An 18,619-nucleotide genomic window follows, 5' to 3' on the forward strand; every position below is an offset into this window, starting at 1 on the left:
ATTTTAAGAGTGATAATTTATTGATATTTCCTTTTAAAATATTGATATTTCTTTCAAAAATTGTATTTCTTTTTTAAAATACTGATATTCAAATCGATATTTTTTCCAAGTGAAAAAAATATGGATTGGTAAAAGAAGCAGCTAGCAGATAAAGAATGAACTTGAACCAATGCCAGCCTGTTAGGTCGACAGAATGTGTTCGAACTGACTCCAGCCAATGGATCCCATCTCTAATGTCCCTTCCTCCCTCCAAGTAAGAGGCATTATGACAACAAGGACACATTCTTGACCAGGAAAAGAACTTGAGGAAGGCACATAGCAGAATCAGTGAGGGATGTAGCTTGCAAGAGAGTCCAAAGGCCAGATAGTGAGGCCGGCTGTATTTGGCCTCTGGCCCTGAGCTTCCCTACCTCTGATATAGAACAATAATCAGAAAATACTCTTAATTTGTTCCCTCTCTGATAAACTTTATTTTGATTTGTTGGTGAAAAGTACATATATTTATTCAGCTGTTGTGTTCTGTTTCATTTTCTAGTTAGCTAAAACAGGGGAATTCAAATACTTTGATTACAGCTCAAAGAACATCGATAAATACAACCAGGTAGGTATATTTATGCTTGTCTGTAGTTTGGATAAGGACAAATAGTAAATGTCTGGTTCCAATGCCCTGAATCCCACTCTTCTGCAAAAGTGAAATTTGTCCTTTTGAAAAAATAGCTGAAGTTTCTCAGAATGGGAGAATGTGAACGAATGGAACTTAGAAACATTGAGAGTTACTTTGCTGTTCTAACTTCTGTTTATCTCTTTAGATTACAAAACATACTTAAGTGGTTTTAAAATATTGTTTCAATTCTCTCCGTCGAGACCTTTGTTCCCTGAAACTTTTCTACAAAAAATTAATTGACTGGCATAGTAATACTTCTACCCTACAACTATCTTCAGCCATTCTAAGTGTTTTTCCTAGCCAAATAAAAGACATTAAGAGACAATGAGATCACATTATCTTTAGGAAATTATCCACTTATTTATTTATTTATCATATTGATTAGTCACTTTTTTTCAGAAAGGTGAACTCAAAACTACTTACAAAAACAAATATTAAATACAAGTGTAATGACAAGAGTAAAACAATCTAAGAAGCACCATATATATATATATGAGCAAATCCAACTCACCCCACCCCCACTAAAAGATAAGCAGAAAATTAAGGTCCGAAGGCCTTTTTCTTTAATAGAAAAGCAATTTACAAAAGGTAGAAATGATTAAAACAACAGAGCGAGAGAACTTGGAAACTTGGTGTATTGGGCACGTAGTGTAGAGGACAGATGAAGGGAAAGTGAGGCTATTCCACAAACAAAGAAAATGAATATAGGCAGTTCCTTGCAAACCCATAAACAAATGTATCTGAATTTTAACCCTAGTCATTTTCTGCACAACAGTCTGTCAAAAACACTTGGAAATCCCGTGAAATTCTTGGTATTTTCACCCAAGGAAGAACCTCCAAGTTTGCTTTAGGTTACATTTCAGTGGCTTCTGCAGTTTATTTTCAATTTATCTTTTTCACAGACAACTCCACCCTCCTACAGGATAGAAGATATCACTGTCCCAATTGCTATGTGGAGTGGAGGACAAGACTGGGTTTGCCAGCCAAAGGAAACTGCAGAGTTACGGTCTCGAATCACTCACCTCATTCATGATAAGGAATATCCTGACTGGGCTCACTGGGACTTCATTTGGGGCATTGATGCCCATCAGCTGATGTACAAGGAAATCCTTGACCTGATTGAGAAATCATTATGAAACTATATGGGATTAAGGATCTATCTTTTGTTACATATAACTTTGCTTCAGAATACTTGTCTCATAGGTCTGCCTCTGTTTTGTTGTATAGGTTTATGTGGATTTGCAGCAGGAGAGCAAAATACAAAATGATTAATCTAAGCACTGTGATTTGTAATATGCAGTTACAGTTTGGCATCATGCCTTCACTTTAATGCATTATTTTATTTTTATGTATTTAGTTGAAATCTGGATTCCTGCAACTTGAGCCCATTATTCTGTGTCCTGTACTCTGGGATGATCGATAAGAGATCTTGGCCTTCCTCTGTGTGACAACCTTTCATGTACTTGAAGAGTGCTATCATATCTCCCCTCAGTCTTCTCTTCTTCAGGCTAAACATGCCCAGTTCTTTCAGTCTCTCCTCATAGGGCTTTATTTCCAGTCCCGTGGTAATCCTTGTCGCCCTTCTCTGAACCTGTTCCAGTTTGTCTGCATCCTTCTTGAAGTGCGGAGACCAGAACTGGATGCAGTATTCAAGTTGAGGCCTAACCAGTGCTGAATAGAGGGAAACTAGTATTGCATGCGATTTGGAAACTATACTTCTGTTAATGCAGCCTAAAATAGCATTTGCCTTTTTTGCAGCCACATCACACTGTTGGCTCATATTCAGCTTGTGATCAATGACAATTCCAAGATCCTTCTCACATGTCGTATTGCTGAGCCAAATATCCCCCATCTTATAACTGTGCATTTGGTTTCTTTTTCCTAAGTGTAGAACTTTGTATTTATCCCTGTTGAATTTCATTCTGTTGTTTTCAGCCCAATGCTCCAGCCTATCAAGGTCCCTTTGAATTTTGTTTCTGTCTTCCACGGTATTAGCTGTGCCCCCCAATTTTGTATCATCTGCAAATTTGATAAGCATGCTTTGTATCTCCTTATCCAAGTCGTTAATAAAAATGTTGAAGAGCACTGGGCCCAGGACCAAGCCCTGTGGTACCCCACTCATTACATCTGCCCAGTTGGGAAGGAACCATTGATAAGCACTCTTTGAGTACAATTCTGGAGCCAACTGTGGATCCACCTGATAGTTGTTCCATCCAGCCCACATTTAGCTAGCTTGCTAATCAGAATATCATGGGACACTTAGTCAAAAGCTTTGCTGAAGTCAAGATATATTATTTCCACAGCATTCCCACAGTCTTCAAGGGAGGTTACCCGATCAAAAAGTGAGATAAGATTAGTTTGGCAGGATTTGTTCTTCATAAATCCATGTTGGCTCCTAATAATCACTGCATTGCTTTCAAGGTGCTTACAGATTGACTGCTTTATAATCTGCTCCAGAGTTTTTCCAGGGATTGATGTTAGGCTGACTGGTCTGTAGTTCCCCAGTTCCTCCTTCTTGCCCTTTTGGAAGATAGGGACAACATTAGCTCTCCTCTAGTCATCTGGCACTTCACCAGTCCTCCATGATTTTGCAAAGATATTAGACAGCAGTTCTGAGAGTTCTTCAGCCAGTTCCTTCAATACTCTCGGATGCAGTTTATCAGGCCCTGGAGATTTGAACTCGTTCAAAGTGATTAGGTATTCCTTGACCATTTGTCTATCAATCTCAAGCTCCACAGACTCTGGACTCCCAGCCAGGCTCTCCTCCCCCACTGTGCTATAAAAGGTAAAGATAAAGGTGTCCCCGCACTTATAGTGCGAGTCATTTCCGACTCTTAGGATGACATCTTGCGACGTTTACTAGGCAGACCGTTGTCTGTTAGTTGTCTTTCTGTTTTGCTTTGTACTTATGCATTTAAATCTAGATTATTTCTTTTGTAATACTGAATTTGTTTTGTTTGTTAAATTGTTGGTTTTTCTTCTGTTTGGATTTATTGTTATGTTTTGTGTTTTGCATATTTGTTGTAAGCAACTTTGGGCACAGCTTGCTGTGGAAATGCGGCATATAAATAAACTAAATCAATCAAGTCAATATATTGAGATATCTCTTTTTTTAGAGTATATATGAATACTTATATTATTATAATACCTCTATAATCTTAACTAGTATAATCTTAACTAGACAATGCCTCTAGTTAAAAAGAGAGAAAGACCTCAATGGATGACTGATGAAACTCTTAAAATGGTTAAAGAGAGAAGGAAAGCAAAAGCAAAAGGAGATAGAAATACGGTCAGAACCCTAAATGCAACAATACAGCGACTAGTACGTAGCAGTAGTACATAGTAGTAGTACATAGTACGTAGGGACAAAGAGCACTATTACAATTGTATAGAAATAGAAGAGGACAAGAAAAGGGAAGAAGAAGCGCCCTATTCCAAAAGATTAGAGAAATGAAAGGGAAATTTAAACCAAGAGTAGGGATGTTGAATAATCAACAGAGGAACACACTGACTGACACAATCCTATAGGTATTTAAGCCGGGCTGTGGGGAGTTAGGATATGGCAGATCCTGGCTCAGCTGGACTACCAGCATAATTCCCTCATCCCAGCTCAGCCATGGCTCAGCCAGCAAAACCCCACCCCTCCTGGCTCAGCCGAGACCAGCATAAATTAAGCTGGCATAAGTCCCAAATAGGGGGATTCTATGGGTGTGGTGTTGGTGGGACTGAGGGGAGGGGGACTATAACAAAACCACTTGTTGGAAACTGTTATTAAATGTGTTACAGGTTTGAAGGAGTTAATGGAATGCCTGGGAGTATGAATGATGTAAGACTGCCAGGTGGGAGGAGGTGCATGAGTGAGAGTTCTAAGGGAGGTTTGAGTCTTATTGTGCAAGCAGAACTCCACTAGATGCAACCTATAATTTCAGCAGATTCTGTGTGCTTCTTTGATGTGCTCTCAGGGAAGAGACGCACTTACTGTTGTGCCAGTTCCAGTGTGTCTCCACCTCTATATTTGAAAACGGGCACATGATGCTAGTCAAACTCTGCCCCCTTTTTAAAAAGGTTTTCTTTGGTCAGATCAGCCCAAGTGTATTTTTTTTAAAATTCAGCTTCAGGCAGATTTTGCAACTGATTGGTAGATTGACCCATTTGCCTTCCAGGTGTGGCCAATGGAAACGCTTTGCTGCAGGCTTGGGCAGAAACAGTGATTGGGCCAACACTTTGCTGTGGAAGGGTCCTGAAATGTCTGCAGTCAGCAGTGGGAAGGGAGATGTGGCCAGAAGAGTCCAGAGTCGCTTCAAAACGCAGCAAGAAAAACCATTCTCACTGATGTTGAAGGCCCAGTCTTTCACAGTTGTCAAAGAAAGTATACAGGGATTCAAACATTACAGTATTGTTTACACTAAATTTCAAAGCAGAAGCCAAAACCACCCTTTTCCTTACCATATTATACGCAACTTTGTTCTTGCAGCCATAGTCAAAATATTTAAATTCATGTGTATTAATGATCTATAAAGAAGGACAAGAATTATGCATATCAGAACCTATGGATTTCTTCTAGAATTTCTTCCCCTATAACATTTATGAATCCTCTTATTAACATAAGTGTTAACATAAATGTTAAGAGCAATGGTAAACCACCTCTGAACACCTCTTACCACGAAAACCCTATGAACAGAGTATCCAAAATGCAACATGACATAGTGCTGGAATATGAGATCCCCCAGGTCAGAAAGCACTCACCGAGCTACTGGGGAAAAACAAAGGACAAGTACGAGTAGCGCTGTGACTAATGATGCAGCTGAGTCAAAGCTGAAAGGAAGCCCAGAGGCTGATGTGCACAGATGCGAAAGGAGAGTCTGGAATTGTGGACACACACAATAGGAACATGGAATGTGAGAAGCATGAACCAGGGAAAGTTAGAAATTGTCAGGCAAGAATTGGAATGTATCAACATTACAATACTTGGCGTGAGTGAATTAAAATGGACGGGAATGGGACATTTTCAATCAGGCAACTACAAAATATCTTATGCAGGAAATGAGAAATCAAGAAGAAATGGGGTTGCTTTTATCGTGAGAAGTGATGTAGCAAAAGCAATTAGGAGCTACAATGCAAGGTCTGAGCGAATGACATCAATGAGATTAAATGGGAAACCTATTAACATAACCATCATCCAAGTCTACACTCCAATGTCGAACGCAGAAAAAGAAGAATTGGAGAGATTTACGCAGAAGTACAGGAGGAAATTGATCACACACCAAAACAAGATATGATGATAATAACGGGGGACTGGAACGCAAAAATAGGGAACAGAGAAGAACTAGGAATTGTGGGGAAATGGGGCTTAGGAGACAGAAATGAAGCTGGAGAAAGACTTCTTGAATTCTGTGAAGCCAATAATTTGTTTCTTGAGAACACATTTTTTTGAGCCACCGAAAAGACGACTGAACACATGGACATCACCAGATGGTCAATATAGGAAACAAATTGATTATATAATTGGCAACAGAAGATGGAGAAGTTCCATACTTTCTGCCAAAACAAGACCAGGAGCAGACTGCGGTACAGATCATGAAGTGGTCGTATCGAAAATCAGAGTAAAGCTAAAGAACAACAAAGCAATCATAAGCAATCCTGTTCACCCAGGCATTTTAGCATGTGTTTTTAAATTTGTATATTTGTGTATTTGTTTTTAATGTTTCGGAGAGCTTCAGCTATGGGGCAGTATACAAATGTAATAAATATTAATAATAATAATAATAATGCCAAAATACAATTTAAATAACATCCCGGAAGAATATAAAGATCAAATAAGGGACAGATTTGAGGCTTTAAACTTAGTTGACAGAGAATCAGAAGAACTATGGACTGAAGTCAGGGACATTATCAGGTAAGAATGCAAAAAGGCAATACCTCTAGTTAAAAAGAGAGAAAGACCTCAATGGATGACTGATGAAACTCTTAAAATTGTTAAAGAGAGAAGGAAAGCAAAAGCAAAAGGAGATAGAAACATGGTCAGAACCCTAAATGCAACAATAAAGAGACTAGTACGTAGGGACAAAGAGTACTATTACAATAGTTATTGTACAGAAATAGAAGAGGACAACAAAAAGGGAAGAACAAGCGCCCTATTCCAAAAGATTAGAGAAATGAAAGGGAAATTTAAACCATGAGTAGGGATGTTGAATAATCAACAGGGAAACACACTGACTGACCGAGATGAAATAAAAGGAAGATGGAAGCAATACACTGATGAACTCTATAAAAGAGATGCATGGATGATAGATTCATTCATGGAGGAACCATAGGATGAACAACCAGAAACTTTAGAATGTGAGGTGAAAGCTGCTCTTAAAATACTTGGAAGAAACAGATCACAAGGAATGATGGCATACCAATAGAGTTGCTACAAACTACTGAGGCTGAATCTGTCCATATTTTGACAAAAATTTGTCAAGAAATATGGAAAACTAAACAATGGCCCACAGACTGGAAGCGTTCAATATACATCCCATTCCCAAGAAAGGAGATCCCAGGGAATGCAGTAGTTATCGAACTATTGCCTTAATATCCCATGCAAGTAAAGTAATGCTCAAGATTCTACAACAAAGGCTCTTACCATATATGGAGTGAGAAATGCCAGATGTCTAAGCTGGATTTAGAAAGGGAAGAGGCACCAGAGATCATATCGTAAACATATGTTGGATAATGGAACGGACCAATTAATTTCAGAAGAAAGTCACCCTGTGCTTTTGACTGCCTTTGACTGTGTAGATCATGAAAAACTATGGAATGCTTTAAAAGAAATGGGGGGGCCACCGCATCTGATTGTCCTGATGCGCAAACCTATACTCTGGACAAGAGGCTACTGTAAGGACAGAATATGGAAAAACTGATTGGTTCCCCATCGGAAAGGGTGTCAGACAGGAGTGTATTTTATCACCCTATTTATTTAATCTATATGCAGAACTTATCATACAGAAAGCGGGATTGGACCAAGATGAAGGAGGTGTGAAAATTGGAGGGAGAAATATCAATAATTTAAGATATGCAGATGATACCATACTACTAGCAGAAACCAGTAATGATTTAAAATGAATGCTGATGAAAGTTAAAGAGGAAAGCACAAAAGCAGGACTACAGCTGAACATCAAAAAGACTAAAGTAATGACAACAGAAGATTTATGTAACTTTAAAGTTGAGGACATTGAACTTGTCAAGGATTATCAATACTTGGCACAGTCATTAACCAAAAGGGAGACAATAGTCAAGAAATCAGAAGAAGGCTAGGACTGGGGAGAACAGCTGTGAGAGAACTAGAAAAGGTCCTCAAATGCAAAGATGTATCACTGAACACTAAAGTCAGGATCATTCAGACCATGGTATTCCTGATCTCTATGTATGGATGTATTGGACAGTGAAAAAAGGGGATAAGAGAAAAATCAAATAATTTGAAATGTGGTGTTGGAGGAGTGCTTTGCGCATACCATGGATTGTGAAAAAGACATATAATTGGGTGTTAGAACAAATTAAACCAGAACTATCATTAGAAGCTAAAATGATGAAACTGAGGTTATCATACTGTGGACACCTCATGAGAAGACATGATTCACTAGAAAAGACAATAATGCTGGAAAAAACAGAAGGAAGTAGGAAAAGAGGAAGGCCAAAAAAGAGATGGATTGATTCCATAAAGGAAGCCACAGACCTGAATTTACAAGATCTGAACAGGGTGGTTCACGACAGATGCTCTTGGAAGTCGCTGATTCATAGAGTCAACATAAGTCGTAATCGACGTGAAGGCACATAACAACAACATGAATTCATGAACAATCGATTCATTGCTAAGACATGCAACAAGGGTTTCTGGAACAAAGTTTGTGTCAACTTACTTTTCTCATCTGGTGGAATTAGCAAAAATAATGTAAACATGGTATGTGTATGTATACTTTATTTTAAAAATCAAAGTAATTTCATCACAAATGTTCCTATTTAGATTAAATGTTTCTTGAAATTTTCTTCTTCTTCTTCAGAGCCACATTGATATTATTGCATCTCATTTACCTGGCTGTACATCATCAAAAATTATATTACACTGGGCACAGGTAGAAATTCTGAATTTTTAATCATCTGTAATGTATGAGAAGGAAGTGATTTTCTTAATGTGGGAAATGCTCTTGTTGGTCCATGTTTTCATGGGAATTTTCTAAAGTGATAGATAATTTGGTTTTACATCTCACTAAAAATCTAAAATTTAATAATTCACCATACCATGACTTTTTTCCCCAAAAAGATGTCTTCTCTTCCCTGATGTGGTAGACTTTATTGGAGTCCCACTGCTAAAGATAGTTCTGACAGGAGTAAAAGTATTATATAAAACAGCTTAGAAGAAAGAGCGGTTTTAAAACAACACTAAATTATATTTCATGTCCTATGACTTTTAAAAGTTCAGATAAATCAAAACAATTTTTTTCTCTTGATTCCTCCCCCCTTTTCCTTCTTTCCCCCTAGATAAGGAACAGTGGAAAGTTCAGAGCATATGGCTATGGTTCAGAGAAGATAGAGAAATATAATCAGGTAAACAAAGATTTATAATTTTAAAATGAAATCAGTGATTTTGATAAATAAGAATGAAAACTATTAAAACCAAGTTGTTATTGATTTATTTTGCAAGGTGGCACCAAAGATTACAGCTTTATCTGTATTTGGTTTTGATTAGAGGCAGGGATCCCTGTGTCAATGGAGTACTGACCTGTTGATGTTTCAGCAGAAGCCACTTGCTGGGTGGGACAGAGCTATTATGCTGGCTTCCCAGCTGGTGAGTTGCAGTTGCTTACCAGGATGGGGAGGGGCAAGTACAGTAAGGCCCCACTTATATGGCAGGTTAGGGACCAGACCCCTGCCGTAAAGCAAAAATTGTCGAAAAGCGGAACATTAATCAGCTGTAGTGCGGGGAGCACCAGCTGACAGCGCTTGGCCCCTGAAGCTCCGCCTGCAACAGCTGATTGATGTTCCACTTTTCCATGCATTGCCCTCTCCCTCCCCACTTGCTCACCCTTGTTATGGTGAGGGAGTAGTGCTCCCCTTCTGCGGCAGCCTCCCTGCTGCGGATCACAGGGAGAGAGCTGCCCACCCGCCCGTGCCTGCTTGCTCGCCCTCCGCCGCCTCCCTCGCTCATCCCCCCTTGCTCACTCGCACTCCCCCTGCCTGTTTGCTCACCCTCCGCCATCTCCTTCACTCATCCCCCCCTTGCCCACTCTCTTTCCCCCCTGCCTGTTCACTCAAGCTCTCGCTCGCTCTCCGCCGCCTCTCTTGCTTGTTCCCTCTTACCCGCTCACCAACAATACAGTACTGTAAAATGGCGCCCGATGCTCTTCTCAGACTCAGAGCTTGGAAACGTTCCTTGTTTCAACTACAAGTCCAATCAGCCCAACTGTAGTTTAAAAAAGGAATGTTCTCAAGCTGTGACGATGTGCTCAGGGCGTTGGGCGCCATCAATTCGCATCATGCCGCAAAATCGCAATTGCCGTAAAAACGGAACAAGCGCCGAACATATGGGATAAGGACACAATTCAAAACCGCCGCATTAGCAAAGCACCAAAAAGCAGAGCACCGTAAAGCCGGGCCCTGCTGTAGTGGGGAGGTTGGTGCAGTGCAAACGCACAGGGGAGCCAATTCAGCATTCCTATTGGTGCATTTGCTCCATGTTGACCTCCTCCCCTTCTCCCTCCCAGTAAAGCAACAGTGACCTTTCTGTTGGAAAGGTAGCAGGCCAGCTTTGCCCTACACAGCAAGCTGCTTCTGGGATTCAGCGTAAGTGAGAGATCTACAACTGCAGAGTTTTCAGGAAATGAGGCAAATGACTTAGGAGCAGTATAGTGGAAGTCTGTTCATTGTTCATTGAAGGGAGAAATGTTCTCCTTCAGCATAAGTTGTTTTGCAACCTAAGTACATAGTAGCAGACACAGAATCTGATTATTTATTTATTTATTTATTTAAAAATATTTCTAGCCCGCTCTATTTTAACCAGAAACTCAGAGCGGCGAACAACGAAGGATAAAATAGAACACAATAAAATAAAATTTACAACCTCTACATGCAATCAATATCATTAAAAACATACAAAAAACTAATGCTTACAACATAATTTGTTAAAATTCCTATTCCACGTTCAATTTAAACGCAGTCCGAAAAAGGATCGTCTTAACCTGGTGGAAGAATACCAAAAGTGAAGGAGACAACCGTACCTCCGCTGGCAAAGCATTCCAGAGTCTAGGAGCGACAACAGAAAACGCCCTATCTCTGGTTCCTGATAAATGAGCTTGTGAGACTGAAGGGATCATGAGAAGTATATCCTCAGAGGACCTCAAAAGACGGGAGGGTTCATAACGAAGCAACCGATCGGACAAATAGACAGGGCCCAGGCCGTGTAGGGCTTTAAAGGTTAATACCAGCACTTTGAATTGAGTCCGGAAGCAAAACGGCACCAATGGAGTTGTTGTAATAGGGGGGTTGTATGAGCCCGAAGGCCAGCCCCCGTCAGCATTCTCACTGCCGCACGTTGAACCAGTTTAAGCTTCCGAACTGTCTTCAAAGGCAGCCCCACGTAGAGTGCGTTGCAGTAATCCAACTGGGATGTAACTAGGGTGTGTGTTACTGTCGTCAGATCGGACATCTCTAGAATGGGTGCGGTTGGCGAACCAGTCTTAGCTGGGCAAAAGCGCTCCTGGACACCGCAGAGACCTGGGGTTCCAGGGTCAAAGCCGAGTCCAGAAGCACACCCAAACTGCGAACCTGAGTTTTTAGGGGGAGTGTAACCCCATCCAACACAGGTAGGTTCCCTATTTCCAGGTTTGTCCCACGACTGACGCAGAGCAATTCCGTCTTGTCTGGATTTAATTTCAACTTGTTCTTCATCCAATCCATCACTGAGGACAGACACTGGTTCAGGGGCTGGACGGCTTCCTTGGCATCAGGAGGAAAGGAGAAATAAAGCTGGGTATCATCTGCATATTGGTGGTATTGAACTCCAAACCTCCGGATGACCTCACCCAGCAGCTTCATATAGATATTAAATAACAAAGGAGACAAAACAGAGCCCTGTGGCACTCCACAAGTCAGGGGCCAAGGAGCTGAGCAGGAGTCTCCAAGTATTACCTTCTGAGTCCAACCCTCCAGGAAAGAGCAGAGCCAACACAAAACAGTGCCCCCTAGTCCCATCCTGGCTAGGCGGCTCAAAAGGATATTATGGTCGATAGTGTCGAAGGCCGCTGAGAGATCCAGGAGAATTAACAAGGACACACTCCCCCTGTCTAGTTCCCTGCGAAGGTCATCCACCAAGGCAACCAAAGCTGTCTCAGTCCCATGGCCAGGTCTGAAACCAGATTGGAATGGATCGAGATAATCCGTTTCCTCTAGGAAACGTTGCAATTGAATGGTCACCACCCATTCCACTATTTTACTAAGAAAAGGTAGATTGGAGACTGGTCAATAATTACTCAAACACAATGAATCTAGGGAGGGTTTTTTCAACGGTGGTCTTACAAGCGCCTCCTTCAGGCAACTTGGAAGAGAGCCTTGGTGAAGGGAGGCGTTAACTACCCCACATACCGATGTGGCCAGTCCATCTCTAGCTTGTTTCAAGATCCAAGATGGACAAGGGTCAAGTGGGCAGGTGGTAGGCCTCATTCCGCCAAGAAGCTTGTCTATATCTCCAGGTTGAACAAGTTGAAAAGAATCCATCTTAATAGGACAGACAGAGGCCAGAGGTACATCCTTAGAGAGTGCATTAATATTGGCGTCCAAGTCGGAGTGGATGTGATCGACCTTGTTCGCGAAATACGTGGCTAATTCTTGACAACGGGTTGGAGAAGAATCCTCATTAATTTTGGAGTGATCGCAGTTTAGACCTTTGACCACTCGGAATAATTCTGCTGGCTGATTGGCGGCTGAAGAAATAGAGGCCGTAAAAAAAGCCTTTTGCGCAGATCGTCTTGAAGCCGAATAAATTCTAGAAAATATTTTAACGAGAAATCAGTCAGATTCGCTGCGAGTTTTCCGCCACCTACAAGTGCGTTTCATCGCCAGTAGCTCGCTGGAAAACCAAGGAGCTGATTTTGCTCTGGCACGCACAAGGGGACACTTAGGAACGATCGTGTCTATGGCCCTGGTAATTGAACTATTCCAGAGTGCGACCAGAGCTTCGACAGAATCATTTACTTGAGGGACAGGGAATTCCCCAAGAGCTGACAGGAATCCAACCGGATCCATTAATCTCCTAGGGCAGACCATCCTAATAGGTCCCTTCTCCCGGCAGAGGGTATGAGTCGCAGTTAGTCTAAAACTGACCAGGTAATGATCCGTCCATGACAGCGGAGTTATTGAAAAATCCGTCACTCCTGGATCATCATCCTCCCATCCCGCATAAAAAACAAGGTCGAGGGTATGACCTGCTATATGAGTGGGGCCAGATATTAATTGAGATAGCCCCATGGTTGTCATAGCAGCCATGAAATCCCAGACTTCTCCATAGAGTGAGGATTCCGCATGGATATTGAAATCACCCAGAACCAACAGTCTGGGAGACTCCAACAACAACCCCGAAACCAACCCAGAGAGCCCGGGTAAGGAAACTGTTGAACAGCGAGGGGGGCGATATACTAATAAAATCCCCAAACTATCTCGCCCACAAAGCTTTAGGTACAGACGCTCGAACCCGATAGTTTGTGGGAGAGGACACCTGGTCATAGAGATGAAGTCACGATAGACCACTGCGACTCCACCTCCCCATCCCCCAGGTCTAGCCTGTTGTTGTACACAGAAACCTGGTGGACAAAGACCAGTGAGATTGACTCCACCAGATTCATCCAACCAGGTCTCTGTAATACATATCAGGTCGGCGCGTTCATCCAGGATAAGATCATTCACCGACCTGGCATTGAAAAGCAGGACTAATAACCCGGGGGAATTGTCCTCCAAGTACACCTGTCTATTTGGCCGAGGAAGTCGAGTAGGAATAGATAGCCAGCGATGAAGTTGCTTCCTCTTAAAATGATATGAGACTTTCTTCATATCATATCTCCCATTCCCGAGTAAAGTTGTTATATATTCTCCAAAGCTAGGGTCCCTTGGGGACTTTGGCAAGTTCATATTGGAATTCCCTAATATCGTTCTAGATAAGGAAGACAGAATAACTTGCTGACTCATATAACATCAAGGTGATTTAGAAACCTCTTGATGTACTAAAGCTACATTGTGTAAACTATAATGAGTAGTATTCAGTTCTGTCATCTGGGCTTTACAGGGGGGAGTCAATTCTACATCCTTAAAAGATCTGACCAACAACCGTTTGCTCTGTAAGGATTTTAAAAGTTCTTGTAGGTCGTTAATAATATCTTGTTGAGTAGTATCAGAAAAGCTGGTAAATTTAGATAACTCATCTGCTTCATCATAAGAGGAGGCAGACACTTTGTCCTCATGATCTCCCTGGGAAAAAGACTGTGATGACAATTGAGACAATTGAGCTGGGGTGCTTGTAGATGGAAGGCTAGCAGAGTCATTATAACTGTCCAAAACAACAATATCACTACTAGTGATGTTAAAGTGGGTGGATGTTATAGATACACAATTATCCAAAGGCTGTTTTTCCATAACCAATGGCTGAATTTGAGGTGTTAGATCGAATTGGCGCCATTTTACGCATAAAGGGCGTGATCTTGCTACGTTAGTAAAATGTCTTTGCACCTGGATGCCGAACCTCAGTAAACAAGATCTTCTTGCTAAAAATGTATTAACCATACTATAAGATCTAAAGGTTAATAATACTACCATGGTAGAGGGATTATCACTCAAGGTTTCAACCTTGACTATATCATCACTTCTAATTGAGACCACATTCAAGGACTGTAAAACTTTAAGAATGTAAGTTTTTCGACTCAGGTATTGACCACTATTACTTGAATATGGGAAAAGGGATAAGATTATCTTGTTCCGACTGAGTCGTAAAGACCAACATTCTGTTTCATCCTTTGTTTGAGGGACCATATACTCCTTAACACCCCCAGAAGACAAAGCTACAAGGGGTGTAGTAAATGTCTCAAGAACAGGGGGTAGCAAACTAGTTTCCTTCTTAGACTTCTTCTTGGGTGTTTGCTCCTTCTTAAATATGTCTGAACAAAGTTGTAGTTATGTTTCCATTGAATAGCCGGTATCACAGGAATGTTGCAATTGTGTCTCAGGTCGATCACCAATATCGGCTAGGCAATCATTCAGGGGTTTAGAAGCAGGCAAAGGCACAAAAGGAGTTAGTTCGGACCCATATACTGATAGTGTGGTAAGAGTTGTCGGCAGGGACTCAGGATCAGGCTCAGGCCCGTCCCCTCGGGTCATCTTAGGGGGTCTCATTTCAGGAGAGGAAGACGTCAGTGAGTGCATAAGTGTATCCAGAATCTTAAAAAGAGGTTTATAATTCATTTTTTTATAACAGCACGGTCTTTGATTTTTAAGATTCTTAGATTTTTTCTTTTTCTTTTTTCCTTTTGTTATAATTCTTCTAGTAGCATTCCTTTCTTTACATTTAGGATCCGATGAATTTAGTTGTCTCCGCTCCCTAAAAGGGGTGTTCACTTTTCTGGCTATATCTTCATTATTCTGTAAGATCATCTTAACTGCATTCGCCAGAGTATTCAGTAAACTATTACATTCAGAGATATACCCTTTTACAAGATCAAGTTCCTCCAGTATTAAAAGAGTCCCACCTAAAGGATGGATATAGTTTCCTGAAGTTGCAAGAGATCTAGTCACATTATTTATGGATTTATTATCTGTAGCGGTTCTAGATATAGGATGTAGTAATTCTCGTCTTTGTGAATACATTTCCCCCAATGACCCCACTTCTTCCAAGGTCTCCATCACCTGTGGTAACACCCCCTCGTCAGGGAAGGATAAAATATAAGGGTCTGCATCCTGTAATTCATTTACTAGATTTTGCAAGGGGGAATTTTTGCTCAGATGGTATGTTCCCATTTTATGATCCAATGACCAATCTAAGGAAGGATCCGAAGGTGTTACAGTCTCTTGTATCTCCTGAATATCGGAACCATCTTGCTTAGGTGTAAAAAACTGAGTGGCCTTCATTTGTTGTGGGTTTAGAGGCTTCTCTCCTCTGTATGGTGTTAAGCCCAATTCTTTGCACTTCTTCCTCATTAGCATCATAAAAACTCTTTTTATCGAATAAGTGAAAACAGGTGTGTTAAATTTAGGAGAGGCTTCCTTAGAAGTAGTTCAGCCTCCCCCACAACTTTAGCTGTTACTTTAATTTATGTCTCTCATCACAGACTTCTAGGCCAAATCCAGCAGCACTAAAGGTAGGAAGTAATGAAGCTGTTTACCGGAACTGTTTCCTCTAATAAGTTCTAACAGCTTCTCTTCTCTGAATGTTGCTAAGCCCAATTCTTTATACTTTACACTTCTTCCTTGTTAGCACTATAAAAATTCTTTTTATCAAATAAGTGAACACAGATATATTAGATTTAGAAGAGGCTTCCTTAGAGTAGTTCAGCCTCCCCCACAACTTCAACTGTTGCTTTAATTTATGGCTCTCATCACAAATTCCTAGACCAAATCCAGCAAGCACTAAGGTAGAAGGTAATGAGGCTGTTTACCGGAATTGTTTCTTCTAATAAGTTCTAACGGCTTGTAGATAGAATAATGAACTTTCAAAGAACATAATTTCTTCTTCCATCATAAGTGGGATGGATCATTCCAGTTCAAAAATAAATTCCAATTACAGATAAATTAGCTGACTTACAGTAGCAGTCGTTGCCCAATAGGTAATTCACATATATTTTCCATCTCCAATAAATTACTTCGAACTAATGCACTCCCAAGGTCAGTAAACGTCTCGGCAAGCACAGGAATTATTAGATTATTATTAGATTATTAGAGGTAATGAATGAGGTGTGCTCTGCATATTCCTTCAGTCTACAGGAAACAGCCACAACATTTGTACTCTCTTCATCCTTTGTTCCTCCACTGAGGGATTCTGCCATCTCCACTCATGACCAACATTTTTTTAAAAAAGAAATCATTCACAGACATGAGCGAAGTGATGCCACATGCCTCTGGACCTCAACTCAGTTGCCCCACTGCACATTTGCAGGCTAGCTTGACAGTTCCAGCTCTGAAGGGAGAAATGCAAACCCAACAGCTACTGGCTTTACCTGGGAGAAGAGGTGCCTATAGTTTAGTACATAAGGAGAGGGCAACTTAAGAGATAAACAGTGGTGGTGCTAATACATGGCTGAAGGGAAATGTATAGAAAAAAAGTTGCCAGGTCTTGAAATCTAAAATTCTGGTACCTGAGAAAAGCTCTCTGGGTTTACGGGTGGGTCCAGGGCTGGCAATCCACTGCTGACAGGGTCCACCAGTACTGATGTCTACCTTGGCCCAACTAGCACTGATAAATATTTTGCCTACCTGATCCCTTGCAATGGATTTATCTAGTGACAGTAAATGGAATTGGGAAGCCATCCGCAATTTTAAATTTAACATAGTACCCTAGAGCATCCAATGTACTGTGGTTCTGGGGCATTGTGGGAACTTAACATTGCTACCATGTGTGTTCCAGCTTGGTGGGAGGCACTGGGAGGCCCCTTCCCAGGGGACCTTTCAAACCTGGAGCTCATCTTGAGAAGATCCCATTGGTTCTGAGGCTGGAGCAAAAGGACAATGTCTAGTGTTGTTTGGTGGGTTCAGGCATGGAGCCCAGCAATTTGGTGGGTGTCTGAGAGCAAATTCCAGTGCAAAAACAGCCTATTTACCTGTGATGTATAACTAAAGAAAAAAATGATAGGGAAATAGTGTTGCCTTTGACTTTCTGGTACTGGCTTCCAAAAATTAACAGGATGTTCCATAGTTATTTTACTTGCACTTGCTGGACCTGAAAGATTCTTGTTCTATTCCTCTTAGACTACCCCTCTCTTACACCACATAAAATATATGGATGTACCAACAATTGTGTGGAGTGCTGGAAAAGACATACTACACCAGAGGACACTAAATCATTATTTCCTCTTCTGGAGAACCTGATGTACTACAAAGAAATTCCTCACTGGATGCATTATGATTTTCTCTTTGGGCTTGATGCACATCATGAAATCTATTATGATCTTGCTGAAATCATCCAGAATTTCCCATAAAAGGATTGTTCGCATCAGAATTACTTTTGGGATCAACAATAAGACCCACGTTCCAGAATACTCCCTTGCTTTTAACAGAATAAATGAGTGTGTCATTTAAATGGATGTGTATACTGTGTGTGCGTTTTAATTAAAGCACATATTTATCATGTAACATGTACATTGAAATGCATTTGGTGATCTGAAAAAATGCAATCTGGAATAAAAAAAATAGGGCAAAGTAGAAAATAGATATAAAGGTAAAGATTAAAATGAAAATGAAAAGGACTTGTTCAGCATTATCCAGCTGGAATTAAGGATTTTTATACCCCTTTAAGCAAATGCTGAAGTATGTCCCGTTAAAATTAATGAGGTTTTAAAGTGCTGAATTTGGCTGAATTTGCCCCTTGAAGTGAATGTTCTATTCTCTCCATTGGGTTTCACTGTTGAGAGCATTCTGGAAAGCAACGTGCTTAACTGTTGCTCATTATTATTCCAACATCTAAATTCTACTCATGTATGAAGCAGTTATTATATATCCAAATGAAATACTATTTGTATTCTCCATCATAAACAAATAATTTATGAAACGCATTACAAAACCATATAAAACTCAAAGCTACAAATTACAAACATTTATTAGGGCTGAACTTTTATCTTCATGGCAGTTTTCCAATAGCCTATTAAAAAGGAAAGCCTTGCTTTGCTTCATATTCTCACCATGTGTACCATGCAGCAAAATAGTAGGGTTGTGCAAAAGATTCTGCTGAAT

General features: G+C 40.7%; 1 pseudogene; it reads left to right on the plus strand.

Moving 5' to 3' along the window:
* LOC133389655 (lipase member M-like) overlaps positions 1 to 17,980 on the plus strand; it is a 47,371-nt pseudogene extending 29,391 nt beyond the window's left edge.
* Positions 17,981 to 18,619: the final 639 nt, after the last annotated feature.

The sequence above is a fragment of the Rhineura floridana genome, chromosome 7 (assembly GCF_030035675.1).
Source record: "Rhineura floridana isolate rRhiFlo1 chromosome 7, rRhiFlo1.hap2, whole genome shotgun sequence".
NCBI classification, from domain to species: domain Eukaryota; kingdom Metazoa; phylum Chordata; class Lepidosauria; order Squamata; family Rhineuridae; genus Rhineura; species Rhineura floridana.